This window comes from Phyllopteryx taeniolatus, chromosome 12, assembly GCF_024500385.1.
Source record: "Phyllopteryx taeniolatus isolate TA_2022b chromosome 12, UOR_Ptae_1.2, whole genome shotgun sequence".
Lineage (NCBI taxonomy): Eukaryota > Metazoa > Chordata > Actinopteri > Syngnathiformes > Syngnathidae > Phyllopteryx > Phyllopteryx taeniolatus.
Genome location: NC_084513.1, coordinates 26347953 through 26364031, shown reverse-complemented (window position 1 = coordinate 26364031; position 16079 = coordinate 26347953).

The following is a 16079-nucleotide window of genomic DNA, read 5'->3' as shown; positions in this document are numbered from 1 at the left end:
CTTCGGCGAATGACCAATGAGCAGCCACCATCAGGCAGCACAGCGCAGGCGCCAGAGGGATGAGATGAATGTACTACTAAATTGAATGTACTCTTAGCCACGAGTGATTCATTCATTGAACTTCTTAATTTGTGATACGCCAAGGAGAGACGTGCTCGTACGTATGCAGTCAACTGTCCTGCCATGAGTGACTCAGGTTGAAGTTCACTGCGAACTAGTACAGTGAGTGATTCATTCGCACAAGGAACGACATATTATGCAGTTAATGTACTCATGAGTGATTTTAACCGTTCGTCCTTGCAGGGAAAGCTTTCACTACCATCCGTTTCTCCAAGCTAACGGCTAATGTTGAGTCAGTCAAGCACATGAAAACAAGCACACATACTTAAAACAAATGTAAATTCATAATAAATGTATATATGTGCGCATACATGTTATCCCCTCTCCCCGCCTTTCCTCGTGTGCAATACGTGACAACAACAACGCAAAGTCCTTCGGTGAATCTCCTGAGGGAACGTGAACCTCAGGATTGAATCGTTTTTTTTAACTGGGAGAAGCCATTTTCTGTCAGTGAGATTTGTTTTATTATTTTTATTATCCATCCATCCATCCATTTTCTGAGCCGCTTCTCCTCACTAGGGTCGCGGGCGTGCTGGAGCCTATCCCAGCTGTCATCGGGCAGGAGGCGGGGTACACCCTGAACTGGTTGCCAGCCAATCGCAGGGCACATAGGAACAAACAACCATTCGCACTCACAGTCATGCCTACGGGCAATTTAGAGTCTCCAATTCATGCATGTTTTTGGGATGTGGGAGGAAACCGGAGTGCCCGGAGAAAACCCACGCAGGCACGGGGAGAACATGCAAACTCCACACAGGCGGGGCCAGGGATTGAACCCGGGTCCTCAGAACTGTGAGGCTGACGCTCTAACCAGTCGGCCACCGTGCCGCCTATTTTTATTATTATTATTATTTTTTTTTGCCACTGTCAGAACAGCTTCAAGTTCAAGCAAAGTTTGAAACAATTTTTGCGCTCAACGGGAATCTAAAAGTGCAATTAAAACATATAAAGAGAGCTGATTCTGACATGAAAAAAAAAAAAATCTTGTCACACTGGGCAAAGAAATTGGAATAATACATACATAGCCTGAGTGATGGAGAGATGCATAGCAATACATGCCTGTGCCATCAGTGTAAACGTGAAAACTGGCATTTACGACAATGAGATTTAAATTGTGCTGTGCCCCCCACCAATTTTTTTTTTTAAAAAGCCTACATAAAAAAAACAGTGTTATATTATTCAGTCACTCAATTGTTAGTTGGTAGAAGAGTCAACAATTTTAGCTTGAAGACAAGATTATATTACTATTATTTAAGACAGTGGGATCACCTTCTGTCAAGAGAGGCGAACTAAGGCCGATTTCCACACATCTGCTGCCAGCTTCAAAAAGTAGGGATTCAGTTCATCAGGATCGGCAGATTTTGACATAAAAGTGTGTGTGGGCTTTGTGTAAAGAAATTAGAAGTCACACCAAATGAAGGCTATTCCTGTATACAGATTGTGGGAGGACTGTTATTTGTTGGACTGAAAGATTCAAAACAAAATTTCCAGAGGTTATGTTTCTTAAAACAATCAAATGACTAAAATGAACATTTGACTTGGGTTTTTTATAACCAGTTTCAATATCAAACCTATGAACTAAAAGGCAATGTGTGTGGAACTAACCCAATTGACTTAACATTTATTAATTAATGTTTCAACTAAAAATATAGCATTGTTAAAATAGTTATTTGTGACTGTTTTACCACATCAAATGGTTTCTATGTGCAACTTTTAACTTAACATCCTGTTTTAAGCTTGTAACATTTTATTTTGAAGGTTATTCACCAGAACTCGGTATTTTGGCACGAAAGGTGACGTCACACAACACCGGTGAATTTTGAAAACGAAAGTAAAACTAGACGGCAAGAAAAAGAGTAATGAATGGAACTAAATGCTATCAAATGATTCATTTACCTACCCACCAATGAGGCACAAGGTTAGTATTTGTGATACTGTGAGACAATATTGATGTGACATTTGTCCCAATTCATTGTGATGTAAAGTTTGACCTTTGGTGAAGTTTTAACTCAGTGTTAAGCTTGTTATGCAACTGTTTATACTTTCTTTCCAGTATGGTAAAAAAAGGTATATTTGATTTTTTTTTTGTCCATCATCAGCACTTACTTTGGCTTGAAGACTAAAATAAACGCTAAAAACCATCAGTGCAAGACTGCAACCCACCGTTTAACTTAGCTGCCTAAATGTCTTTTTTTCGCTGTTGGGCACAAACGCGTCTTCGTGTGCATTATTCTTCATTGGTTTTCGTCACTTTCTTCTTCATGGTCAGCGGACTATAGGCATCGAAACTGGGAACCGAATGTTTTAATTTGAACGATTCCGGGCAAACCGGCATGTTAGTCCCAGTTCCAATCAGTTCTCGATTCTCTATGCCCAACACGACCGTTACCGTTGTATTACATACTCGCTAATGAGTAGATTAGTTCTTATTTGGTCCAGCTACCTTGCGTGGGTTGATCCTGGAGAAGATACTCTTCATGTTGGCTGTGAACACTGCATTCCCAATAAATTGGAGCATCGGAGGCGGTATACAGTATAGCCAGGTTCTTTTTGCCTGTCCCTTTCAGAAAGAGAGGTGAAGTGGGACATTGCCATGTCCAAAATGTCTTCACACAACCAATGTGCAATCAGATAATCATCATAGTACTTGGAACAGTGAATTAGCGGGTGGATTTCAACCACCCACCCAACCACATCAGTTCCTTACACACAGGGAAGTCAGCCAGGAAGAAAAATGGAAAATAGCCAGTTTATAGCCAGGCTGTAGCCTGCTCGCCCAGGGAGAAGGGTGGTCTGTACCGGTGTGTTGTTCTCTATTTCAAAGTCGTGAAAGAAGCCATTGATGCTTTTTAGCAAATTTGTATCAAATCACAAGTCTGGGGTATGGGTTTAAAGTCACTGAGGGTTTTGATGCCCCGCCAGATACTGTTGCTGAATTATCTTGATCGGGATTAGAATGTGCAGTTTTTTATTTGGAATACAATGTGTATTGTTCTCAATGCAATTGCAATGCAATTTACAGAAATAAAAGCTTTTGCAAGGACTCACTTTGTTAAACACACTGGTATTGCTACTATCTGAAAGCAACTGTTTGTGTCCTGTTATGTTTGACCAATGCAGGATGTTCTTGCCACCTGAATAGACTTTCCTGCCACCCCTAACAGAACAAGCAGTAGGGAATGGAGGTCTGGAATGTAGAATATCCCCGGCAGGTTAGGGGATTACACAGCTGTGTGAAAAGGGAGAAAAACTCAGCTCAGTGGTGTTCCACATTTAGTCAGTGCCGGATAATCTAGCCACCTGTAGGGCTGGTGGTTTGCTTGGTCTGGCTTTGTGGAAGGTCAACTTACCCACCCTGGATGAAGCTTTATCTACAATTCACAAAAATATGTTTCCCTCAGAGAAGATGGAGTCCTCCAGTTAAACTGTGTGTGTGTGTGGGGAGAGGGGAGGGGGGGGGGAGTGAGTGTGTGTGTGTGTGTATTGAGCAGGTGATCCAAGAGTGAGGTGTTTACAATGACAGGTAGTGTTGGGAAAGTTCATTTTCTATGCGAACTAGTGCAAAGTTCTGGTCACCGTCCCAAAAATGAACTAGTTCAGTTCATAATTCAACATTTTGTATTAAGTTTGCTGTTCCAAAAAGGAACTGTTTCTCTGAGGATTTGATTGTTTTAAGAAACATAACCTCTGGAACTGTTTCATTCTTTTTTTCCTAATATGTTGCTGACAGGCGGTACGGTGGCCGACTAGTTAGAGCGTCAGCCTCACAGTTCTGAGTACCGGGGTTCAATCCCCGGCCCCTCCTGTGTGGAGTTTGCATGTTCTCCCCGTGCCTGCGTGGGTTTTCTCCGGGCACTCCGGTTTCCTCCCACATCCCAAAAACATGCATTAATTGAAGACTCTAAATTGCCCGTGAGTGCGAATGGTTGTTTGTTTGTATGTGCCCTGCGATTGGCTGGCAACCAGTTCGGGGTGTAACCTGCCTCCTGCCCGATGATAGCTGGGATAGGCTCCAGCACGCCCACGACCCTAGTGAGGAGAAGCGGCTCAGAAAATGGATGGATGGATGTTGTTCAAAAACTGTTTAGAGACGCCAGAATGAGCACATTCTCAATAAAATTCATCAGGCAGAAATTAACTAATTTCAGTTCACGTTTTCCTAAAATATGAGCTAGTTCATGAACTTTCATTCATTGAACTCACGGAGGTACAACACTGATGACTGGTATATGAATGAGCAAGGCTGTCTAATTTATTGTCTAATCCCTTGAAGAGAGACACAGTGCACCACTTTTTGTGGAAATGCTTTTTATTTATTTTTTCCCCAAAATAAACATCTTACCTGAAAAGAAACCCATCTTTACAGTCATTTTCCTATGCTTTTTATACATCCTGGTTGCAAGTTTGCCCTGAGGCCTCCTGTCTGATGAACATGTCTGGAATTCCTCACCAAGGAGGAGTCTGGGGGAATCTGAAATAGAAGCCGGAGCCACTTCATCAATTGGGGAAGCAACAGCTCTACTTTGAGTTGCACCCAGTGACTGTGGTCATCAACCTGTCTCTATTGCTGCTTTCACTCAAATTTCTTTTGGTTGAAATCTGGTGCGATTGCTCTGCTAGCGTGGTTCGTTTGTTCAAGTGTGAACATTATCATCCAAACCCTAGTGCATTTGCCAAACAAGCAGACCGAGAATGCTTGAGGATGTGGTTCTTTGTCTGTTCTCAAGCGAAGTTTAGTGTGTTTCGGGTCACTTGAGTTGAAAAGTGAATGCTACGCGGGCCAAAAACAGTGCAGTAACAGTAAAAATAAGAAAATGCATTAGAAGTTCAGTCTTTCTTCTATGTCTGTGCCTTTGGGTCAGTGTTTGAGTTAAAAAGATGAATTTGAGATGTCAGGTGTGTTTTTGAAAGAAAAAAAAATGTGGGGCCACAACCATTGGGCTTTTCTAGATACCAGGAACATAGTATCCTCTCTTCCTTATGTCTTAATGTCTTTTTTTTTCAAGATAGCACTGTGAGTTAGGCATCCATCTTCAAGAGCTCTGCTGTTTGTTGCTGGTGTTTTTTCTTAACCTGTTCAGCTGCATGCCTATGCAGAGTAGTGGATCTGTAAGCCTTTTGTGCTGGAACAGTTTTGCTGTGCAACAGGGGAGTTTGAAATATTTTTTCTGCTTATTTGTTTTATTTTGAAAATTATTCTGATGTTTAAGAAAAATGCAGCCAGAAAGGAAAGGGTTTTAGGGGACAGACAGAGGGACTCGGGGTGAGAACCATAGCAGAACAATACTTAGACAGTCTAGATATTTGACCACAAGTAACGTTACAAAAGTCAAATTGTATTCTTATTTGTGGATGAAGGGGACACCCATTGAGAACATACAACAAATAACCAATAGCACAAGATGAGAGAGGACAAAAAAGGGCAGGGCAGGACAGGATGTGGAAAATGAGCAAGGATGTGTGGTGTGGTGGGATGCTTTTATAGTGTCTAAACACCTGTAAGAACCTGTGAGTTGATATGTTAATATAACCTTTGTTATTATTAGTGGTCCCAGGACAAACAAATAAAGCCTATAAGCATGTCAATAAAACTTATTGGTGAATGAGCACCATATCACATGCATGTTAGGCAACGGGTGTACGGAGTTGCTGAGCCGGCACATTAAGGAAGGGTGGGCTCGGCCGCCCCCGACCCGCAAGGGGGGGCCAAACCAGCGAGCTTATCCTACGGGGGACCAAGCCAGCCGACCGGAGCTTTGGCCGTAAGGTAGTCAGTGCCTGTCGTGGCGGTAATCCACAAACCCGTTGGTGGCCACCAGGGGTGAGGGATGCCGTAAAGCTGAAGAAAGGAGTCCTATCGTGGCTTTTTGGCCTTTGGGACTCCTGAGGCAGCTGATGGGTAGCGGAATGCAGCTTTGGTAGTCGCTGACGCAAAAACTCGGGCGTGGGAGGAATTTGGTGAGGCCATGGAGAACGTCTTCCGGATGGCTCCGAGGAAATTCTAGTCCACCATCCGGCGTCTCAGGAGGGGGAAGCAGTGCACCATCAACACTGGGGATAGTGAGGATGGGGCACTGCTGACCTCGACTCGGGACGTTGCCGGTGGGGAGAATACTTCAAAAACCTCCTCAATTCCACCGACATGCCTTCTAATAAGTAAGTAGAATCTGGGGTCTCTGAGGCGGGTTCTCCTACCTCTGGGGTTGAGGTCACAGAGGTGGTTAAAAAGCTCTTCGGTGGGAGGGCCCCGGGGGTAGATGAGATTCGCCCGGAGTTCCTTAATGCTGTCCTGGTTGACATCGCGTGGACATCGGGGACAGTGCCTCTGGATTGGCAGACTGGGGTGGTGGTCCCCTCTTTTAAGAAGGGGGACGAGAGGGTGTGTTCCAGGGGGACCACACTCTTCAGCCTCCTGGTAAGGTCTATTCAGGGGTGCTGGAGAGGAGGGTTCGTCGGGAAGTCAAATCTCAGATTCAGGAGGAGCAGTGTGGTTTTTGTCCTGGCCGTGAAACAGTGGACCAACTCTACATCCACGGCAGGGTCCTCAAGGTTGCATGGGAGTTCACCCAACCTGTCTACATGTGTTCACGTGTCTTGGGGAGTCCTGTGGGGGTGCTTTGGGAGTATGGGTTACCGAACCCCCTGATATGGGCTGTTTGGTCCCTGTACAACAGGTGTCCAAGTTTGGGCCGCATTGCTGGCAGTAAGTCGGACTCGTTTCCGGTGAGGGTTGGACCCCGCCAAGGCTGCCGTTTGTCACCAATTCTGTTCATAACTTTTATGGAAAGAATTTCTAGGCGCAGTCGAGGCGTAGAGCGGTCCGGTTTGGTGGCCTCAGTATTGTTGGCTCCATCAAGCCGTGATCTCCAACTCTCACTGGAGCGGTTCGCAGCCGAGTGTGAAGCGGCTGGGATGAGAATCAGCCCCTCCAAATCTGAGACCATGGTCCTCAGTCAGACAAGGGTGGATCAGGGATGAGATCCTGCCCCAAGTGGAGGAGTTCAAGTATCTTGGGGTCTTGTTCATGAGTGAGGGAAGAATGGAATGGGAGATCGACAGGCGGATCGGTGCGGACTGTATCGATCCGTTGTGGTGAAGAAGGAGCTAAGCCGAAAGGCGAACCTCTCAATTTATGGAATGGGAGATCGACAGGCGGATCGGTGCAGCGTATGCAGTGATGCGGACTGTATCGATCCGTTGTGGTGAAGAAGGAGCTAAGCCGAAAGGCGAACCTCTCAATTTACCGGTCGATCTACGTTCCTACCCTCACCTATGGTTACGAGCTGTGGGTCGTGACCAAAAGAACAAGGTCGGATACAAGCAGCCGAAATGAGTTTCCTCCTGCATGGTGTCAGGGCTGTCCCTTAGAGATAGAGTGAGAACCTCGGTCATCCAGGTGGGGATCAGAGTAGAGATGCTGCTCCGCCACATTTAGAGGAGTCAGATGAGGTGGTTCGGGCATCTGATTAGGATTTCTCCTGGATGCCTCATTGGTGAGGTGTTCCGGGCATGTCCCACTGGGAGGAGACCCCGGGGATGACCCAGGATACGCTGGAGAGACAATGTCTCTCGGATGGCCTGGGAACGCCTCGGGATCCCCTCGGAAGAGCTAGAGGAAGTGGCTGGGGAGAGGGAAGTTTGGGCTTCCCTGCTAAAGCTACTGCCCTCGCGACCTGACCTCGGATAAGTGGAAGAAAATGGATGGATGGATACTGTAAGAATTCACAGCCTTTGACAAGAGGCTGAAAAGCTCAGGTGCATCATGTTTCCAATGATCATCCTTGAGAGGTTCCTACAGCTTAATTGGAGGCAACCTGTGGTAAATGCAGTTGATTGGACATGATTTGGAAAGGCACACACCTGTCTATATAAGGTCCCACAGGTGATAGTGCATGTCAAAGCACAAACCAAGCAAGCAAGTCAAATGAATTGTCTGTAGATCTCTGAGACAGGATTGTCTCGAGGCACAAATCTGGGGAAGGGTCCAGAAAGATTTCTGCTGCTTTGAAGATTCCAATGAGCACAGTGGCCTCAATCATCCGTAAATGGAAGAAGTTCAGAACCACCAGGACTCTTCCTAAAGCTGGCCGCCCGTCTAAACTGAGCAATCGGGGGAGAAGGGCCTTGGTCAGGGAGGCGACCAAGAACCCAATGGTCACTCTGTCAGAGCTCCAGCGGTCCTCTGTGGAGAGAGATTATTCCAGAATGACAACCATCTCTGCAGCACTCCACCAATCAGGCCTGTATGTTAGAATGGGCAGACGGAAGCCCCTCCTTAGTAAATGTCACATGCCAACCCGCATGGAGTTTGCCAAAAGGCACCTGAAGGACTCACAGACCATGAGAAAGAAATTTACCTGGTCTGATGAGACAAAGATTGAACTCTTTGGTGTGAGTGCCAGGCGTCATGTTTGGATCCCACAGGTGATATTGCCAATACCATCCCTACAGTGAAGCATGGTGGTGGCAGCATCATGCTTTTGGAGATGTTTTTCAGCGCTAGGAACTGGGAGACTCGTCAGGATTGAGGGAAGGACAAATGCAGCAATGTACAGAGATATCCTGGATGAAAACCTGCTCCAAAGTGCTCAGGACTTCAGACTGGGGCAAAGGTATACCTTCAACATGACAACGACCCTAATCATACAGCCAAGACAATGAAGGAGTGGCTTCAGGACAACTCTGTGAATGTCCTTGAGTGGCCCAGCCAGAGCCCAGACTTGAATCTGATCCAACATCTCTGGAGAGATCTGATTCTGTGAAAAAAGAACTGAAAAAGAAAATTTCCTTGAACAAATCTTTTCAACAAATCTTTTTCACAAACTGATTCTAGTGATTCAGTACACGAAAAAGAAACTGCCGTGCCATCACTATTTTCAAGCATGAACGCCTCAAGTCCGGACTTCGACTAGGCCACTCCAAAACCTTCATTTTATTTATTTTTTAACCATTCAGAAGTTGACTTGCTGGTGTGTTTTGGATCGTTGTACTGCTACGGAATCCAAGTGCACTTTAACTTGAGGTCACAAACTGATGACCGAACATTCTCCTTCAGGATTTTCCGGTAAAGAACAGAATTCATGGTTCCATCAACCACAGCACACTATAACCACCATGTCTGACTGTTGGTATGATGCCTGAAATGCTGTGTTACATTCAAGCCAGATGGAACAAGGAACACACCTTTCAAAAAGTTAAACTTTCGTCTCGTCAGTCCATAGAATATTTTCCCAAAAGTCTTGGGAATCATTCAGATGTTGTTTTTTTTTGCAAAAATTGAGACGACCCTTCATGTTCTTTTCGGTGGGTTTTCTCCTTGGAACTCAGCCATAGTGCCATTTTTACAAAGCCTCTTCCTTATTGTTGAGTCATGAACATTGACCTTAACTGAGGCAAGGGAGGCTTGCAGTTCTTTAGCTGTATTTTCTTGGGCTCCTTTTTGACTTCCTGAATGAGTTGTTGCTGTGCTCTTGTGGTCATTTTTGTAGGCTGGCCAGTCCTGGGAAGGTTCACAACTGTGCCGTGTTTTCTCCATTTGTGCATAATTGCTCTCACTGTTGTTCGCTGGAATTCTAAAGCTTTAGAAATAGCTTTGTAACCTTTTCCAGACTGATAGATGTCATTCAGTCATTCATTCATCTTCCGTACTGCTTATACCTTAGGGTCACAGGGGTACTGTGCATTTGCCCATTCATCCTTCCTTCAGTAATGCTAAGTTTACCAGTATCATTGGCTGAAAAGCAGCCCCACACCATCATGTTCCCACCTCCAAACTTCACTGTTGGTATAGTGTTTTAGGGTGATTTATCTTTCAAACATGGTGTGCATTATGGCACAGTTCAATTTTGCTCTCATCCGACCAGACTATATTCACCTAGTATTTAACTGGCTTTGTCCAAATGTTGTTCAGCAAACTTTAAACGAGCTCTGACATGCTTTTTATTTTTTTTTTTTTTTTAGCAATGGGGTCTTGTGTGGTGAGAGCGCATACAGGCCATGGTGACGGAGTACATTACTCAATGCTTCAATACAACAGTAACTGCTAATTACATGTCTTTTTGAAGCTCTCCACAGGTGGTCTTGGCTCTTGGGCAACTCTTGTGATTATTCTTCGCACTCTTCTGTCAGAAATCTGAACGATGCAAATTTATGGTGGTATGATTGGCTTTCCACTTACGTATTATGGCCCCAAACGTGCTCACTGGAACGTTCAGAAGCTTAGTTACATGCCTGTAACCGTCACCAATGCCATCGTTATGTTTGGCAACAATTAGTTTGCGATGGTCTTGAGATAGCTCTTTGCTCTTACCCATCATGAGATGTTTCTTGACTCACCCCTTGGCAATGAAACCTTTTTGTAGGCCATCAATTAGGACTGAACCAGACGATATTCATTTGCACTGATTGGGCCTGGATTGCTGTTTGATTATTAATAGATTTTAGGTGTTGTTTTGGCTTTCCATGCCTTTTTGCACCTCCCTTTCTTCATGTGTTCAATACATTTTCCGTCATTTCACATTTTTACACACAACTTAATTTTTTAGCTTATTTGTTCAACTTTCTTTGTATGTATGGATTACTTGGGTTGTGCCCAACATCTGGTGAAATTTTCAGGTCAATAGCACATTTGGAAGTATATTTTGTGAGAAAAATGGTAACGTGTTAAATACTTATTTCAGCGGCTGTATATATATTTTTTTCCTTAATAAACGAAATCACCATTTAAAAACTGCAATTTATGTTTTTGTGGTTTATCTATTTACATTTGTTTGCTGGTCTTAAACATTAAAGTGGGGAAACTATCCAAAGAAATGGTCATTTGATAGGGGGGCAAATACTTTTTTTTTACAGCACCGTATGTAACATTAATATTGATTACTGATTTGTGGAATTATATATGGCCAAATGAACTAAACTAAATGAAGAATTCTTCCTATTGACAATTGGCATTTCAGATATCTACATCGTCATTTCTCCCAGGACAAATGACGTCCCTTTCAGCATTCATTTTTATGGAGTTTGTCATCACAGATATGTAGAATTCATTTACAGATATCCGCTATGTGAATTATCGATAGCATGTATGCAACGGAATAGTATAGGAAGAATGTAATTACTGATATCACAAATGTTCTTTTTGAGTAGGCAAAACTGAATTGAAGATATCTGCTACACATATCCGGTCTAGGTGTTAAATGTTAAAAGGCTTGTCATAGTCATACAGGTATGTCCACGTGCTATTTTCCACTGACTGCATCACAAGCTACACCACCGTAATGTCATCACTCATGTAAAAATTACATGAACTGGACCAAACTTCTTCCGCCTCTTTGTTTTTGTTTCATTTTTGTGCATCTTTTTCTTCTTCAACCAAATCTGTCTCATTGCTTCCCGAGTCACGCCCAGGCAGTCTGGGAAGCTCCCAGGAGTCCACCATCTCCCCCTTTCAGTGGACCCCGGCAGCATCCCAAGCATTTAGTCAACTCAAGACCCTGTTCACTAGTCCGCCCATTCTTCGCCACCCCGACCCCTCCCCCCAGTTCGTGGTCAAGCTTGACGCCTCGGACATGGGGGCAGGGGCTGTCCTCTCACAGCGGGACCCCACTACCTAGAAACTTCACCTCTGTGCATTTTTTCCAGTCATCTGTCCCCTGCCGAGAGGAACTACGACGTCGGCAACCGAGAGCTACTGGCCATTGTATGGGCCTCGGAAGAGTGGAGGCACTGGCTGGAGGGGACTGAACTACCATTCATCATTTGGAAAGACCCCAAGAATCTCTCTTACCTCCGTTCCGCCAAATGGCTTAACTCTCGACAAGCTTGCTGGGCTCTCTTCTTGAGCAGGTTTAATTTCCATCTCTCCTGGCTCCAAAAAGAGCAAACCAGATGCCCTGTCTCGACTTTACTCACCCCCCTCCAGCCCTGATGAACCGGAACCCATCCTTCCTTCCTCGTGCTTTGTTGGAGCAGCCACTTGGCAGATCGAACAGGTGGTTCAGGAGGCCCAAAAGACTCACCCGGATCCCAAGACCGGGCCTCCAAACCGCCTGTTCGTACCCGATTCCGCACGCTCTGACGTTCTTCAGTGGGCTCACAACTCCTAACTCACTTGTCATCCTGGCATCACCCGCACCATTCAGTTCATCCAACAGCATTTCTGGTTGCCCAGCCTTGTTCAAGACACCCGGGAGTTCGTCCAAGCATTCTCTGTCTGTGCCCGAGGGAAGTCTTGACACCTGCCCCCAGCTGGGCTCCTGCATCCATTGCCTATCCCTAGTCGCCCTTGGTCGCATATCGCTCTAGACTTTGTTACCGGTCTACCTCCTTCTGAAGGTAACTCTATCATTCTCACTATTGTTGATCGCTTTTCCAAATCCATCCATTACGTACCCCTCCCCAAACTACCATCTGCCTTCAATACTGCTAAACTCCTTGCCCAGCATGTCTTTAGACTCCGCGGTATTCCCATCGATATTGTCTCTGACAGAGGTCCTCAGTTCTCATCCTTGGTATAGAAGGAATTCTGTAAAGCGGTGGGCGCAGCAGCCAGCTTGTCATCAGGATATCATCCGCCGACCAACGGCCAGACGGAGCGGGGGAACAAATCCCTTGAATCTGCCCTCCATTGTGTTGCCACCTGCAACCCCTCCTCCTGTAGCTGATTGAGTACTCCCACAACTCCCTCACCAGTTCCGCTACCGGCATTGCCCCATTCATGGCTTGCTATGGGTACCAACCCCCATTATTCAAAGAACAGGAGCAGGCAGTGGCAGTCCCCGCCGTTAAGGATCATCTCCGGAGAATCCAGGCAGTGTGGAAAGATGTTCGAGCGGCGTTGATCCGGTCCGCCGCTCACAATAAATAGCTCGCGGACCGTGATCGCTCCCTGACGCCCGACTACAAGGTGGGCCAATCTGTCCCGGAAACTCCTGAAGCCTGGCAGGAGACCAGGAGGCGTCCGTTGAGAGGGGGGTACTGTCATATACTGCACTGTAGTTCCATTATTGGAGCTGGGAGGGGGCTTTATGTCCTCTATTTCCCCCCTCCCCTCTCTCTTTTCAGCACCTGTCTTCAATCAGCCTCATCACCACCGGTGTATATAAGCCTGCCTGTTCCCGGAAATCCTCGCCTAAGTATTGCAGCCTCTCCTAGCGGTACCACAGCCCACCTTATGTCAAGTAAGCTATACTGTTCCTCGCTTGCCTTGTTAACTCTTGTGTCTCCTCGTTCCCAGTGCTCCCCTGTGTTCCTGACCCACGTCATTCCTGCCACCAAGCCAGCCCCCTGTGCTGTCCACTGCCTGCCACCTGTCCATGCCACCGCCTGCTAACACATCCAGGACCACCTCCATAACCTTTCCTCAATAAACTGTTCATCATTTTACATATGCCTCGGCCTGCTCTTGGGACCAGCTACTCCCCACACGTGACAAATTGTTGGGACAAGGCGACACCTGCTGGTGTCGAGAGGAACTGCAGTCGAACCGGGGGACTCAGTTGATGTTTGACCAAGGATAAATGTCTGTTTTGATATTTCACGAACTCTGCAGAATTATTTCAAATGTATGCCTTGATGTCTGTGTCAGTGTGTCAACTTTACAAACGCAGGTGTGATATTTTGACAATTGTTTGTCTTGATTTGACTCCAAGCAGCATGAAATGTGATTTGAACCATAATCAGTTGATTTCCCAAAACTCAAGTATAAACGCTCACGTTTCCAACTTTAGTCCAACACACGATGTTCTATTTCCTTCTTTGTACACATATTTTCCTTCTTTTTATCATTATTAGTGTTATTTTTTATCTTTAGTTAGACCCTTTTGTTTGTTTCCCTCTTGATCCCTTGTAGATGTCATTAAATATACTGCAAAATTCCACTCTTGGTTGCATTTTGTGTGTGTTCAGAGTTTAAGTAAACCTCTGTCATCTAGAACTCAAAATTTCATAAAGTGTAGCAACCTTCAGATTACGAGACTGATAAACAGGTTTTTCGTCACTTTCCCTAAATTTTATCCACACAAAAAGTGATGTGGTGTCTTTTTACGAGATAAAATAGTTAGATTTTAACTATTAGCTCCACTAACACCATTCAACATGTTTTAGAAATACTACTGAAACTGTGTGTAGTGTGACAACAGTGGAACGTTAAAAGTTGAACAGAAGTCGTTGAGAAAGCCGGCCAACCTCCAGTTTGTTCTGGTTGAAAAAAAGTCCCACAATAGAAAACGCATTAATCCGATCCAGTCAAATTATTTCCATCATAAAACCTTTATTACCTTTACAGACATTTTTTAACTAAGATTTTAACATCTTAACGCAATACAAGCATTACATAAGTGCATCGATGTGAGTGTAATCAGTTATGCTTGCTGCATCAAATTTCTTACCAGTCACACAAGTATGACCATAAAATAACCACTGTAAAATTCAAAATCAATAAAACACTTGTTAAAAAGTGATGGGCATAGCTGAATATAATACTGTAACTAGTTTGCTGTTTTTAAGACGTAAAACCCACTGCTGGGACTACAGCATCTTACAAATTGGTGTCACAAAAATCCACAAAAAGCCAAACAAAAAAAGTAATTTGATGTTGTCTGACTGCTACTGACTGTCATCCAGACCGAGGTGTACCCCGCTTCCCGTCCAAAGTCAGCTCTGTTATGTTCCAGTTACTTGCGACCATGATGAGGACAAGCGGTAAAAAAAAAAAAAAGGATGGATAATACGAGTTGAACTGAGCTCTCGTGAGGTCTTTTTAAGTGGACTTTTCCTGAAAATCTTTCCTAGTCAAATTCCAATTTGTATAACCGTTGTTGGAATTTTGATGCACCACTGTACTTTAACTGGGAAGTGATCTTTAAAATATGACAGAGGAAAAAGTCACTCTTGCTGTACATAGGACAACAAAGAAAATGACAATGACTGCACATAGGCAGGTCAAGTAGATTTTACTGGTGCACTTTGGATGATGGTCCCACTGGTGAGCCACTGCTTGTGGCCAAAGTGGAAGAAAACAATCAGGGAAGTTACAAGTTAGTTCATTGTCAGTCTCGCAGATGGGTTTAACTGCAATAAATAACTAGTTGCAGCCCAGTTTTTAACACTGAACTCTTTAGGACAAAATAGTTTCAGAAAGTTTGAAGGTCAGTGTTAAAAAAAAGCATCCATTCATCCATTTTCTGTGGGCAAAAGAAAGATGACGCCGTGTTACCAGTCACAGGCCTACTTGAAGCGATGGAACACCCACAACTATACCTTTTTTCACGTTGCGTGAACATCATTGGCTCTGTGCTTCAGGTATCTTTGTTTTTTTGCCCAAAATGGCCACCAACTGTCACAAGGCAATGCAAAAGCTGCACTGCATTGTGGGAGGTGGCGGCCATTTGGGCTAGCAGTAACCACAGTGAATGTAAACACTACAACACGGTGATTTGCTAGCAAAGCCCACCCATAAAATGTGTTTTCTATATTGCACAGTAATTTTGCTAACATTTCAGTTTGAGAACATAGTCATGGTGGCATTGTCTGTGTTTTTGTTTGGGTTGTGTTTAGTTTTGTTTCATGTTTCCTGTGTCCCATGTTTTTCATGTCTTATGTGCTCATTTAATTATTGTGTCCACCTTTTCTCTTAAACCTTCTACCTTGTCTCGACCAATCAGCGCCTTCCAGCCACTCGTGTGTTGTCCAGGTGTTCCTTGTTGTCTCGTCAATTTGTTTGTATTTAGTTCCCTGGTTTCTTTCAGTTCTTGTCATATGTCAGCAGTTGTCATAGCCCATGTTTCTTTGTTACCTTTTATTTAGATGTTTGGACTTTTGTTGATTTAGCGTATCCTCCTTGATCCTTTTTTTGGCTTTTTGGGAGGGGAATTAAAAATTTTTTTGATACTCCTGCACTTCTATCTGCCTCCCTGTACTTGTGTCCTCCACGTTTTGCCTTGCCTTCAAAAACCCTTTCG